This window comes from Marmota flaviventris, chromosome 18 (genome assembly GCF_047511675.1).
Source record: "Marmota flaviventris isolate mMarFla1 chromosome 18, mMarFla1.hap1, whole genome shotgun sequence".
Taxonomy (NCBI): Eukaryota; Metazoa; Chordata; class Mammalia; order Rodentia; family Sciuridae; genus Marmota; species Marmota flaviventris.
Window position 1 is genome coordinate 7,588,589 of NC_092515.1, and position 13,186 is coordinate 7,601,774.

The window sequence follows — 13,186 nt, forward strand, 5'->3', positions numbered from 1 at the left end:
CAGTGGCTGCTAAACAATCGTGCAATACAGCGTGTTCCATGTGGAAACTTTTCACCTCCCTCCCAACACATGGGTCAAACAGCAGTGATCTGAGACACCTGACCACAACTTGTGCACAACTTGTGCAGAGCTACTGACATGCAGAAAATTGAGGCCAAGACTGCTGCTCAATATCCCACAGGGCTCTGGACAAACCCCAGAACATGGAATGTCCCGCACAACCAGCACTCATACCATGGTTGATAATCCAAACAAGGTCCCTGTGTCCTGAGGACTATGATATTTGTAACATCTACCCTTTGGTCTGATTGTTTCTGAGTGCTTATGGAAACAGAATGAGTAGATTCAACAATGTTATTGCAGCAGAAATGACTGGACATTTTTTCAGGTTAATATGCAATTGAAGAGGTCAATATCTCAACCACACTTCTTGGAATTTGGAGTTTATTTCACTATTTCATTTGCTTACGGATACTTTCTCCCACTGACCCAGTTGTTCCTTCACCTGAACCACTGTCTTTCATTTCTTCCTGGACCTGTGTTCAGTTCCCCATGTGTCTCCACACTGAGCAAGTCCATGAGAACATTCTCAGATCATCTCAGGCTGCGCTTCCACCACCATTCCTGCTTGGGCATGATCTGTACTGCAATGATCCCACACTCATTATCCTGTTAAGGGAGCAGCACTCAAATTATTTACTGAGCCCCCACAGTGTTGGAGTCCTGTTCCTCCACAGGCTATTTAGTGCCTTCCACCAACTATGCAGTTTATGTTTTATGAGTTTGACTTAGTTGAAATTGTGATACTTGGGCTGGGGCTGGAGCTCAGCGGTAGAGCATTGGTCTCGCATGTGTGAGGCCCTGGGATCAATCCTCAGCACCACTTAAATAAAATAAAGATATTGTGTCCACCTACAATTTAAAAAATATTTAAAAAAAAAAAGAAATTGTGATACTTGCCATGATTGACTATGGTGACCATATTGTTGTTTTTGAAAATGCACCTTGTCTTTAATATGTGATAATGGTTTCAGGTTCAAACTTGACTACTGTGATCACCCATAATAGTAGATTCAAAGACATAAATCCATCATCAACCTCAATAGATATATAAAACCAGTGATAAAATGCAACATATATAAAAATTAAAATTTTTATGCTATAGGTATAGAAAAAATTATTTACTATGGTAAAAATATGAACCAAGTCCATGATATCATACGTGTGGTTTAACATGGAAAGCTTTGCCTTCCAGATCACATATGAGTGAAGATCTGTTCTCATTACTTTTGCTCCTCACGACTGCAGAGGGCCATTATTGTCAACAGAGAAGGTACAGTTTATAACAACTGAAAATAAAGTAATATTATCTTTCTTCATATATATTAAATCTTATGGAGAATAACTGCAGGATCAATGACTAAACTATTTGAATTATTAGAGGGATTTTTCAAGGTTATGGGGAAGAAAGTCAGTATAAAAATCATTTTGATTGCTGTATTATGTCACAAAAGTATTATCAGAACACCATTTCAGAAGGATACCATTTAGATAGCATAGAATAAGACAAACCTCAGAATTAATATATGATAAAAAGTTGTTATGCACCCAATTGGAAATGATATGATAAATTAATCTAAGTGACTATAGCATTTAATGAAATGAATGTCCTTTAATTTTTAAAAGGTAATATATGTATTATGTTTATTATATTACATATTTCATATATACATGTATATGCTCTGAAAACTAAAACTTAATCGTAGAGTAGAAAAAGGAGGAGTAAATGAAGTTGGATGTAAATCATTTGAAATATAAGCAAATGTCAATTGAGCCATTGAATATGAAGATGAGAGTGTGAGAAAGATCACACAATACAGGAGACCTAAGATTGTCATGGAACTGCATGGAAATTTCACATATATGTTAAAAGAAAATTCAAGATCTGCACATCAAGAATGTGTGTCAGATACTTTCAACAAAACTCAATTGATTTAAACAATGACAGATATGCAGAGTTATAACAGATACTAACACACACAGGAATGAAAGAATGGAGATAGCACAGGCATATATTAAAAGAGAATTAAGAGTTAGAAAGTGGGCTGGGTTTGTGGCTCAGCAGTATAGGGCTCACCTCGCACATGTGAGACCCTGGGTTTGATCCTCAGCACCACATAAAAAAATAAATAAGTGAAATGAAGGTATTGTGTCCAACTACAACTGAAAAATAAATATTTTAAAAATATTGTTTTAAAAAATGTTTAGTTTTCAGTTGTAGTTGGACACAATACCATCATGTTATTCATTTATTTTTATGTGGTGCTGAGACACAAACCTGAGCCACAAACTAAGTCCAAAATAAATATTTAAAAAAAGAGAGAGAAACTAGCCAGGTGTGGTGGTGCACACTGTAATCCCAGCAGCTAGGGAGGCTGAGGCAGGAGGATCGTGAGTTTAAAGGCAGCCTCCACAAAAAGCGAGGCACTAAGCAACTCAGTGAGACCCTGTCTCTAAATAAAATTGAAAATAGGGCTGGGGATGTGAACTCAGTGGTCGAGTGCCCCTGAGTTCAATCTCCCGTATCCTCCTGCAAAAAAGAGTTAGAAACTAAGAGAAAGGATCATGCATGTACATTATAACGGAAGTATTAAAAATAAAAATCTAAAAATAACTGAAATCTCTGTGCAGAAGTTAGACGTGGTAATGGGAATACAGACAAGGACTTCCTACCTTACTCTCTCTTGAGGCCGAGGGCTGCAGGGTCCCTGCTCCAGGCAGTCAGCCTCCCCAACACAATGAGCCATCTTGGAAAGGCTGCATGTGGCCAGTAGAGACTGTATTTCAGAGACAGAATGATAGGAACTCTACTCCCAGGGGTCGTTGATCACCTTGTCACCTGTTGCCTCAATGACCTTGTTTACCAGGAATCATTTTGATGCACCCAGAGGAGCAACAGATCCTCTCCCAGAGGCACAGTGAGTCTCTGGGTGTAACTGTTAGGTTTATTAATTAGGAGTGCTGCGTCATCCCTGAGGCTGTGTTTTCCCTCGTTGGACTGCCTCAGAAAGTAAACTTGAGAACCTAGAAAGCCACCAAAAGTTTCCAAGCAGCTGATGGAAATGAGCACAGCCCTCGATCCAAGCTGACCCTGAGCAGGACCCCAGAGGACACGCTGGCTGCCTCAGGGGAGGCCACTGTGCCCCCTGCTCCTCCACCCTCCGTGCAGCACAGGCCTGACAGGGCAGCAGGGTATACTGTAGCCCTGACATCACTGAGGATTGTTACACACTTGGTTTGTTATGGAATCTGTTTGCTGTTTTAAAATTGTTTGCCATAATATAAAATTGAAATTTCCCTCCAAATTCCACTGTTAAATATTTCCTACACAATATATGATGCAATGTAAATGAAAAGAACCCATATACATATTCAAAACAGCTTAATTAATACAATAGCCATTACTATGAACACCTAAAATGTGTATAATATATTCCTTATTTCCTCTAGGGGTTAACATTTCTAAATGTTTTATATATTATCCTTTATTTTTTAAATTTAATGTTGGTATAAGTTTGATTTCGAAAGTATGTATGTTTGGAGGGTTTATGGACTTTCACTTTAAAAAAATTATTTAATTTTTAGTTATAGGTGGACACAATATCTTTATTTTATGTGGTGCCAAGGGTGGAACCCAGTGCCTCACGCATGGTAGGCAGGTGGTCTACCCCAACCCTAGACTTTCACTTTTTATTGATGGCATCATACTGCAAATTTTTTTTTGCACTCTGTTGCATAATGATCAGTCAGGGATGGCTACAGGAAGAGAGAGAAGGGGCTCAGGAGAACAACGTTCATTTTACTCAGAGGTCCTAGAGACAGGATGTTAATTAAGTAGGTGTTCAGGGCCACCAAGATGGGTGTAAGAAAGATGCTGCTGGAGGACCAAACGGAGCTGGATCTACATGCTGTGCACTGCTTGCCCTTGGGCTACAGCACAGCCCCAAAGAAGCCTCTTTCAGATGGTTTTAGCTTGCCTATTTGTGAATTCTATCCCAATTACAGCAGACAGGTTTGGTAGCACCAAAAGCTGGTAACACTAAAAGCTACTGAGAACATGCAGCAGCAGAGAGCTGTTGAAGAATTCCAGAATGACCAAGAGCCATTAGCTCTGGCTGTGGAGAGCTGCTAACAATAAGAACTAAGAGCTACCGGCTCTCGGAGTTCAGAGCTGTTAGCAGCACTGAGGGAGCTGCATTTTGCTTTTCTACAATTTCTATCCAAATTGAGCAAAAGAACCCTCAGCCAACTGGTAACAATAGTATACAAATACTTAAACAATCATTGACACTATTTCATATATATGAAAACATAATGTAAGCCAAGAAATAGAAATAAAATCTAGTTACACACATGGAACCTTCAAAACTATCCTATTTTTGAAAAATCAAATATATACAATAAATTCCTCTGGTTGATCAAAAATTCTAGAACTTCTTGCTCATTTATGTACAAATAACTGGAAAAAGTAAAACACTTTATGAACACTTATTTTAAGACTTGGTGGACACTGAAGAAGAAAAAGGATCTCATTTGAATTCCTGAACGGTAATGACAGATTTGGAATGAGGTGCAAACCGGCTTCTGAAGATGAATTTCAAAGTGTTACCTACTAAGTTTGTTTTTTTCCATCTGTCCAAATGAATTTGAAAGAAAATTCAGATGGATTCATTAACCATGTGATACAGCAGCTGCAAAATCTTTAGTCTACAATTGACTTGTCTGCAGTGACGTTCCTTCCAGCTGATTAAATTCCAGGAAATTTTAATGAGTTGCAGCTTTATGTGTCTGAATAAGCCAGCAAAGTTACAGACAGGTTGGAAAAGAATCACAAGCACAAAAGGATAAGAAGACACAAAATGGTGTTGCTGCTTGACCACAGTATTATTTCTGCCATTGTAGTGGTGTGTAGATGAGTGCGTGGGCAACGGGTTTCCATGTGCCCAAGACAGCATGGAGCCTGGCACAGAAGATGGGAATGCTGAATAGGCAGCACTTATGTTGGTGTGTATTGAAGCATAGAATTCCAAGGAGAGCAGTGCCACATAGAAAATGAAGGTGAACATATCCTTCAAGAAAAGTTATACTTCAAATGAAAAAAGCAGATATTCATCATAATGCAATACTTCAAAATCTGATTAAGGGTTGTGAATGTTGGCCGGCTCTATGGACCACCTCCACGCAACTGCCCATAATCTATCCCTGTAATACACTTTATCATGTCAGATTTTCATTTTTGTTTTGTTTTACTTTGGTGTTTAGTCCCCCCGGACTATGTAAAATTATCAACATTAACTTTTTACAGTTTATTTATTTCACTTTCATATAATTTCTCAGAGGTATAAATTGTGTAGAATCTCTTAGAGGGTTCTAATTTGTTTTACAGATTTTATTCCAAATTTGACTCTCTAGAAGCACATTCTCACAACACTGACTGCGGATAATCATTATGCACGTACATTAAACCACTGATACTTGCTCAGAAAATGGAGAGAAGTCTTTTTTGTTTGCTTCCATGTGTGAAAGATGACATTTCTCAAGATCATGGCTCTTTGGGTGACTGCGTGTTGTGTGGTGACTCCTCGTGGTTCTTGACCAATCTCATCAAAAGGCTTAGGTTTCCATCATGGTAATTCAGATGACAGTTATAAAGTTGAGTGCATAGAAATACTAACTGCAGTGATATGTTTATATCTTTTGGGATTATCAACGGAACCAGAAACATGGAGATGGAATAAGCAGGTTTCCTGCCATTGGGCATGTTTAATTTCCATATATCTGTAAAAAATCCAAAACTGTTCTTGTCACTGATTTCTTACTTTATTGTATTTTGATCAGAAAAGACCCTCAACATCAATATATCTAAGATACCCAAAAACTTGGAGTTCAAAAGTAGACAAGTGTTCATGGCCATAGAGCTAAGATAACATCTGGAAATGAGAGGTTGGGAAGTCAGCACAGCCTTCAAAGCCTCTGGTCAATGGGGACACTGAGAAGCCAGGGCCAAGAAAAACAAGGTCATTAAGAAATCCACTGAGACAGGACAGTGTCTTCCCTGTTCTGAAAATAATATCAGGGACTCTCCCAGATGATAAGAGGCAAATTTCTGTTGGTAAGAGACAAATGATGCATAGAATAGTCACTCACATTGTGGTAGTAGGAGCAAATGTGACTCCATTTTGTTTTATGACTTCATCCTGAAAAACAACCATGCGAAGTAGAAGAGTCATGACTGGAGCAAGATATTCTTTTCCTTTTGCTATAGAAACCTTTAAGAACATAAAACTACCTAATGGGGTATTGTTTCTGTAACTAGGGTAACGAGGCTCTGTTTCTGTAACTGGGGTGACTGGGCTAACTGGGATTGGTTAGGCTTCCCTCGGCTTGACTGCACTCTCCCGCTTCTGTAACCTGGCTTGCTTGCATTGGCTAGACCCCCCCCCAACATCCCTTTTGCGGTTTTCAGGCTTATAAGGAGTGCCCTGGCAATTGTTCGGGGCTGATCAGGAAAACAGCTTTATGTTCTGATCAGCCGCCATCGGTGTGCTTCAATAAAGGCTTGATTCGATTATACGTGAGTGGTCTGGAAGTCAGGTTATGAAACCCTGGGACGAAGCTTTAACTATAACACGTGATTACCTCTATTACCAAAATAAAAGTCACACTCTTGAGTGGGGTCTTAAGATGATGACGAGATGTGTGTCCTGCAAAGACACATGATGTAGCACCTGGGTGTAACTAACACTCCATGTGACATCAAGAGATGGGGTCCCTGCCAACCCTGGATGCCAAAAAAGCTGTATTCCTTTGTCCTTCAATTCAGCCCAAGATTTCTGTCCACTGTGTGCTGCCTCTTTTGGCACAAGCATAAAAATAAAGAGTCAGTCTCATTCCTCAATTGTGCTTTATTAATTGATTGATTGTAGTGCTGAGATTCCAGTTGTGCTTTTATTCTTCTGATAGCATAAGAGCCCATGAGGTCAGTAGCACTATGATTACAATTTTTAAATTTTGTTGAGACTTGTTTTGTGGCCTACATTGTGATCTATCCTAGATAATGTTCCATGCACTGGGGAGAAGAATGCTTTCTGTAGCTGTCGGATGAAACATTCTGTAGCTGTGTGTTAGATCCATTTGGTCTAGGGTGCTGCTTAATTCTGCTGGCTGTTTGTTGATTTTATGTCTGGATGATCAGCCCCTTGCTGAAAGTGCAGTGTTGAAGTCCCGTTATTGTGTTGGAGTCTATGTCTCCACTAAGGTCTATTAATATTTGCTTTTTATATTTGGGTGCTCTAATATTGGAGAGATATATACTTGTTTAGAATTGCTTTTCTCTCTTGCTGAACTGACCCCTTTGTGATTGTCTGGTTTGGACCTAGAATGTCCCCAAGGTCTCTCCTGTTCAGAGGTGGGGCTTTGGGGAAGTGACTGCATCCCGAGGGCTCTGGCTTCACTGCTGGATTAATCCAGGGATGGCTGAGGGGACTACTGGGAGGTGGGACCTAGCTGGAGCCCACAGGCCAACGGAGGTGTGCCCTGGAAGGCTTTTCTTGTCCCCAGCCCCTCTGTTCTTCTTTTTGCTGAGAAGTCTCCTGTCAGCTTCTCTTCCAACCAGTGACACCCCCCTCGCTACACCGTCATGAACTCGCCCACTCCATCTCTGACTCCACCTAGTGGTCTTCTGCCTGCCACCTCTTTTCCCCACTCCACCCTTCAAGCCAGAGTCCTCAGGAGCTCCCGCTGCTCCTCTTGCAGCAGTTTGGTCCCCTTTCCCTCAGTGCTCCCTCCGGCCTCCATGACAAGTATTCTGCCACCCAGATGGCCCCTTCACACCCACTCCCTTCCTCCCTTTCCTGGAGTGGCACAAGAAAACAGGCAGCAGGTGAGGCTGGGACTCAGGTGTGTGAGGGGTAGAGGGGCCACCCGACCACGGCTCCCAGAGCTCTTCAGGTTCGGCCAGGGTCTCCTCACACTTTGCTGCCTCCCTCTTGCTTCCCATGCGCCTCGGTGCCATGCTCTGCCCCGTATGTCCAGGAGAACGTTCGGTTCACAGGACCCCCTCCCCCCCACTGGAGCACTCGCAGCAGAACTTCAGGCTGCCCCAGTGCACCACACGGTGTATTTCTGGTGTAGGGCTGGTGTTTAAGAGATTGACTTGGTCTGACAAATAGCAGAAGCCCCTCTCCATGCTGCATCACCGAACTCCACTCAAATATCAGCCCAAAGCTTCAGTCTTTCAAAAAAAAACGAGAGCTGGGCATGTTGGTGCATTCCTGTAATCTCAGCCACCTGGGAGGCTGAGGCGGGAGAATTGCAAGTGAAAAACCAGCCTCTACTTCAGAGCAAAGCCTGTCCAAGGAAGGGACATGACCTTTGTTCTTGGAAAGACCCACAGAGCACTCCTAGGCACATTCCCACCCTGCTGAGTTGTTTATCTACAAATAATAGGTGTCCCTGACTCAGTCAGGCTAGGTGGGGACCCAGAGTAATCCCCCTAGCAGCCACCAATCAGCATGAGACAGGGAAATACTTGGGATGCCAGATGACCCTCCCAGTAGTTTATGGTGTTGGGAAACCATGTAGTTCAGCATGAACACCCCTCTTGGCTTAAATCAATCAGTTCAAATGAATCCCCCTCTCGTAGTAACCAATCACCCTTACCCGACTTGTTCCCGCCAGTGAATGTGCTAATCATGTTTTAGAGTTGTTATTTGATTTTCCCGCGGTGTGTGATGATTTGCTAAGAGATGCTATGATGTATGTGGAGATCCCTGCCTTCCCCAAAGAGTGTATAAAACTGCTGCAAACCCTGGGCTCGGGGCCTCTCAGTGTCACCAGTTGCTGTGTGTGCACGTGGAGGACCGAGCTAGCTCGCAATAAACACCTCTTTGCTGCTTACATCGATCTTGGTCTCTGGTGGTCTTTTGGGGGTCCCGAATTCGAGCACCCAACACAAGTTTGTGGTCATCCTCAGCAATTTAGCAAGGCTCTAAGCAACCTGGCAAGACCCTATCTCAAAATAAAGATAAAAAAGGGCTGAGGATGTAGCTCAGCGGTAAAACACCCCTGGGTTCCATCCTTTGTTTTTTTTTAAAAAAAAAAAGAAAAAAAAGAAAGGCAGGGAGGTGGGCTAATCTAGAATAACAACCAATCACTGATGTATCAGCCTGTTTACTAGATGGTTTAAAGATATTATTTTCAATTTTCAAAGCAATCTTGGAGGGTTATCATTACCATTTCCACAGGATGAATTCATGTTCAGAGCAAAAGAACCTTAGCACTTGGGTGACAGAAACTGTGACTCCATCAGGCACTCTTTCTGCTAAATGAGAGTGAGTGACAACATAGGTGAAAGTTGGGGGCACAGGGATGACTTTCCTTTCTGCTGTATATCCTTAAGCAAGTCACAGAGCCTATCTTATTTAGTCACCCCAGCTGGAAAAGAGGCAGCACGCCACCTCCTGGCAGTCTGGGTGAGCATGTACATAAATGTGGCTCAGAGCAAATCACATGTCATCATGGGGCAAGCAGACAACATGGATGAGTGAAAGAGGACAGGAGGGGACAGTGGGGACAGAGCTGCTGCTACATATCTGCAAACCACTGTCACAAAGCACACCAGCCCAGTGTTGCCAGACAGTCTGAGATGATCTGCTTCAAAGGGGTGGATTTCAAACCATTTTGTGGAAACTCAGGGTTCTTCCCAGGTGTAATGAGGCAGAATTTAGGAACAGGATGAGACATGGAAGGCAGGACTTTGGGTCCCTCCCAGCTTTAACATCAGTGTTTTGCATTCCAACTGTGATTGCAGTTCTTCCTCAAAAGGAAGTGATGAGATGGCTACTATTATTATTCCCATTCCACAGATAAGGAGACTGAGGCACAGAGTTAATCACCTGCCCAAGGTCACAGAGCAATTAATAATCAAACTGGAATCAGAATCCAGATTGTCTGCAGTTAATACCTTGCTAAGTGGCTCCCTACTTACTTCCTTAACCCATTTAGTTAAAGCTTATCTTTCCCCATCAGGTTCCTGTTTCTCAAAGTGCCCTTGTTCATTCTATTTCCGAGACTCTCTTGAATCCAGGTGGCTCTCTGTCTATCAGTGCTCCCTGCCCACTTCAGGGCATCTTCATCCTGACACCTCTCCTAGGGATGCCTGCAAAAGCCTCCTGACTGGTCTGCTTCCATCCTTGCCTCCTAGGCTATTCTCAGAGCAGCCAGAAGAACGTTTTAAAAAACATGTTACTCTTTCAGGAAGGCATCCAATAGTTTCACAAAACATTCGGAATAAAGGTCAAACTTCTAACCTTGACATGCAGGGTCCTGCACAATCCATCTCGTTCAGTTCTCACCCTCTCACTCAAGTTCAGGCAGGCTGGCCCCAGTCGCTCCCGCAGCGCACAGGAGCCACCATTCCTAAACCGCTCTAACTTCTCCACAAAACCCAAGTCCCTCTAAAGTCACCACGGGATTCTGACATCTGGCAGTGCCTGCACTTCCTAGGAGCGCTACAGATTGCTGTGAGATGATGAGTTTAGCGCCCCAACTTTCCTTCCTGCATTTCCACCCACCCCCAAAACATCCCAGTTACCTACTCAGGTACCGATTTCTCGGCGATCTCCCTAAATCCCCTCATTATATACGAATTTATCAAAACATTCCCACTTCTTCAAAATACCCGAACCCCCCTAATATCAGCTCAGCTCTCTTATTTCAAACCGATTCCTCCATCACGCTCTCCATTCCTCGAGAACACCCCGGTTCCCGGGCTGGTACTCTCATTCCTGGCAAAATGTCCTTATCCCCAGCTCCTCGCCCCCCACAACTAACCCGCCCCAGGGTTACTACGGCAACGCCAATCTGTGGCTCCACCCCCTTCTGCGCCAGCCAAGACCGCCCGTTACCATGGAGACCAGAAAATGCCCCTCCCCCTCCCAATGGCCCTCATCCATAGACCCGGCACCCTGGGCCCAAACCTCTCGGACCCTGAGATGTATAGGGGACCCAAAATGGGAGGGGTGCTCGGCACTCCTCCGCAGGCACCCGATTAAGCCCCAAGCAGCCCGCACAGCTCAGACGGAGCGCCGACAGCGGCTCCTACCGCGCGCGCACTCTCCGTGCGACCGCCGTGGGCGCGGAGATGGGGCGGCGCTCCGCCTCCTGGGAGTTGTAGTTTCGTGTTTGCCGCCGCAGCAGGGACCAGTGGCCGGCCAATGGTGAGCCGGAAGGGGGCAGGAACAAGGTTACTGAAGCCAGGCATCTCAGAGCCGGCGTAATCCCCACCGTAGCAACGAAGAAATAATGACGCGCCAGCCCTCCTAGCCAGTCTGCCATTTTATTCTATGATCTTTCTAAACCAGAGTTTACTTTGCACAGGCACTGGGGTACAGTGGAGCATAAAATCGATCTCTCACTTTGGTGTGTGGGACGATTGTTAATAATTGCAAACACAGGTCAATGGAAAACACAATATGTGTTAACAGGTAATTGGGGTGGTTTGGGGGTTGCGGAAATGCAGGCAACATTAAAACATTGGTACATATACTAATCCATTTATCCCCAAGCCCCGAGGTAGGTTCTATTATTATTCCCAAACCTTAATACAGAGAGGTCAGGCAACTGAAGGCCACAAGGTTGGAGCTGGGATTTCATACTTGATAAACTTAACCACAATGCTAAACTGGTAAATAGCCCTATGGTATGATTCCAGGAAGTAGTGCTAAGAATAAAGTAGAAAGAGGGTAAAGTGACTTTAGAAAAAATGCTCAGGGATGGCTTTCAGGAAGATACGATACTTCAGCAGAGACCTGAAGGGACTGATTTCACTTGTGGGATGAGCATGTGGGATATTAAGGTGGACTATATAGAGAGGAGTAAAGGCCACTAGCCTTGTTTTTTCTTTTTTCCCTTCTTCTTGCATTTCCCAAGGGCAAAATACCACTGTACATGCTGCTACCTCTGCCAAGAATGTACTTCTTCATCCTCTTTTCTTAGCCAACATGTCTTTCAAGTTTCAGTTCTAGAAGAATCATCTACCCTGGCCTGTTCTGCTGACCATACATCTCTTCCTGCTCTGTATTTCTAATGGGGCTCCCAGGAAACCTCAATGATGCTGCTCTGTGGACCATACTTTGAAAAGCAAAAGTCTAGCCAACCCCCTCGATGACCCAAGACACATAAGCCATAAGGGCTCATTGTTATATATCTTTGAGGTGCTGTTGTTGTTTACACAGCATTAATATACCCAGAGATATCAGATAACTTTATTAAGTCCAGTTTCTTCCTTGAGATTTACTATATGGGTGCTGGTAGAAAAGTCTTTTTGCCATGGAGCCATGAAGTTACCAGAACTTCAAGTAGCTATATTTCTCAGCCAAGAGAGGGCCTTCTTTGGAAGGAATCCACAAAGAACAGGAGAAATGAGAGGCGAAACCTGACATTGTTACAGCATTAAGCAGCAGTTGAAGCCCTTGACTTCTCACAACTTGAACCTCTGAATTGTCTTTTACCTCAAATCTCCTTTGTTGCTGTTCATCAGCAACTGCATTATCAGAGTTTGCTTGAATTGCAGGCCCCACTCCAGACCTACTGAATCCAACTGCATCTCAACACAATTTTGAGAAGTGCTCAGTCACCTCAACCAGGACTTTCTAGCCTACATCAGTTGTGACAACAGAAACCCCAACTGAACTTCCCTAAATCACTAAGGTATCTTTTATTTAAGAAGTCCTGTGGTAGAGCAGACTCCAGGAACTCCCATCAGCCAAGCAAAGATCAGACTGTCTTCATGTTTCAGCTCAGTCCTCCACAGTGTGGGTTCCTAGTCACACCATCTCAGGGTGACTGCAAAGCAGGTCTAGACCAGACCATCTCATTCTGAAACTTCTTAGGAATGAGGGAATCTTTCTTAGAAGTTCCACCCCAACCTGAGCAGACTCATTGGCTAGGACTGGTCACAGGTCCATTCTCAAACCAATCACTGGCAAAGATGATCAGCAGGGGCCAGTCATTTGAGGGTCCAGAGGAGATAGACGAGGCCTGAGCTGCCATGGCTTGATTCACTGTGGCTCCTCCATCCATCTGGCCCCAGGAGGCTTTGTTGATAGAAAATAGAGGGACACTA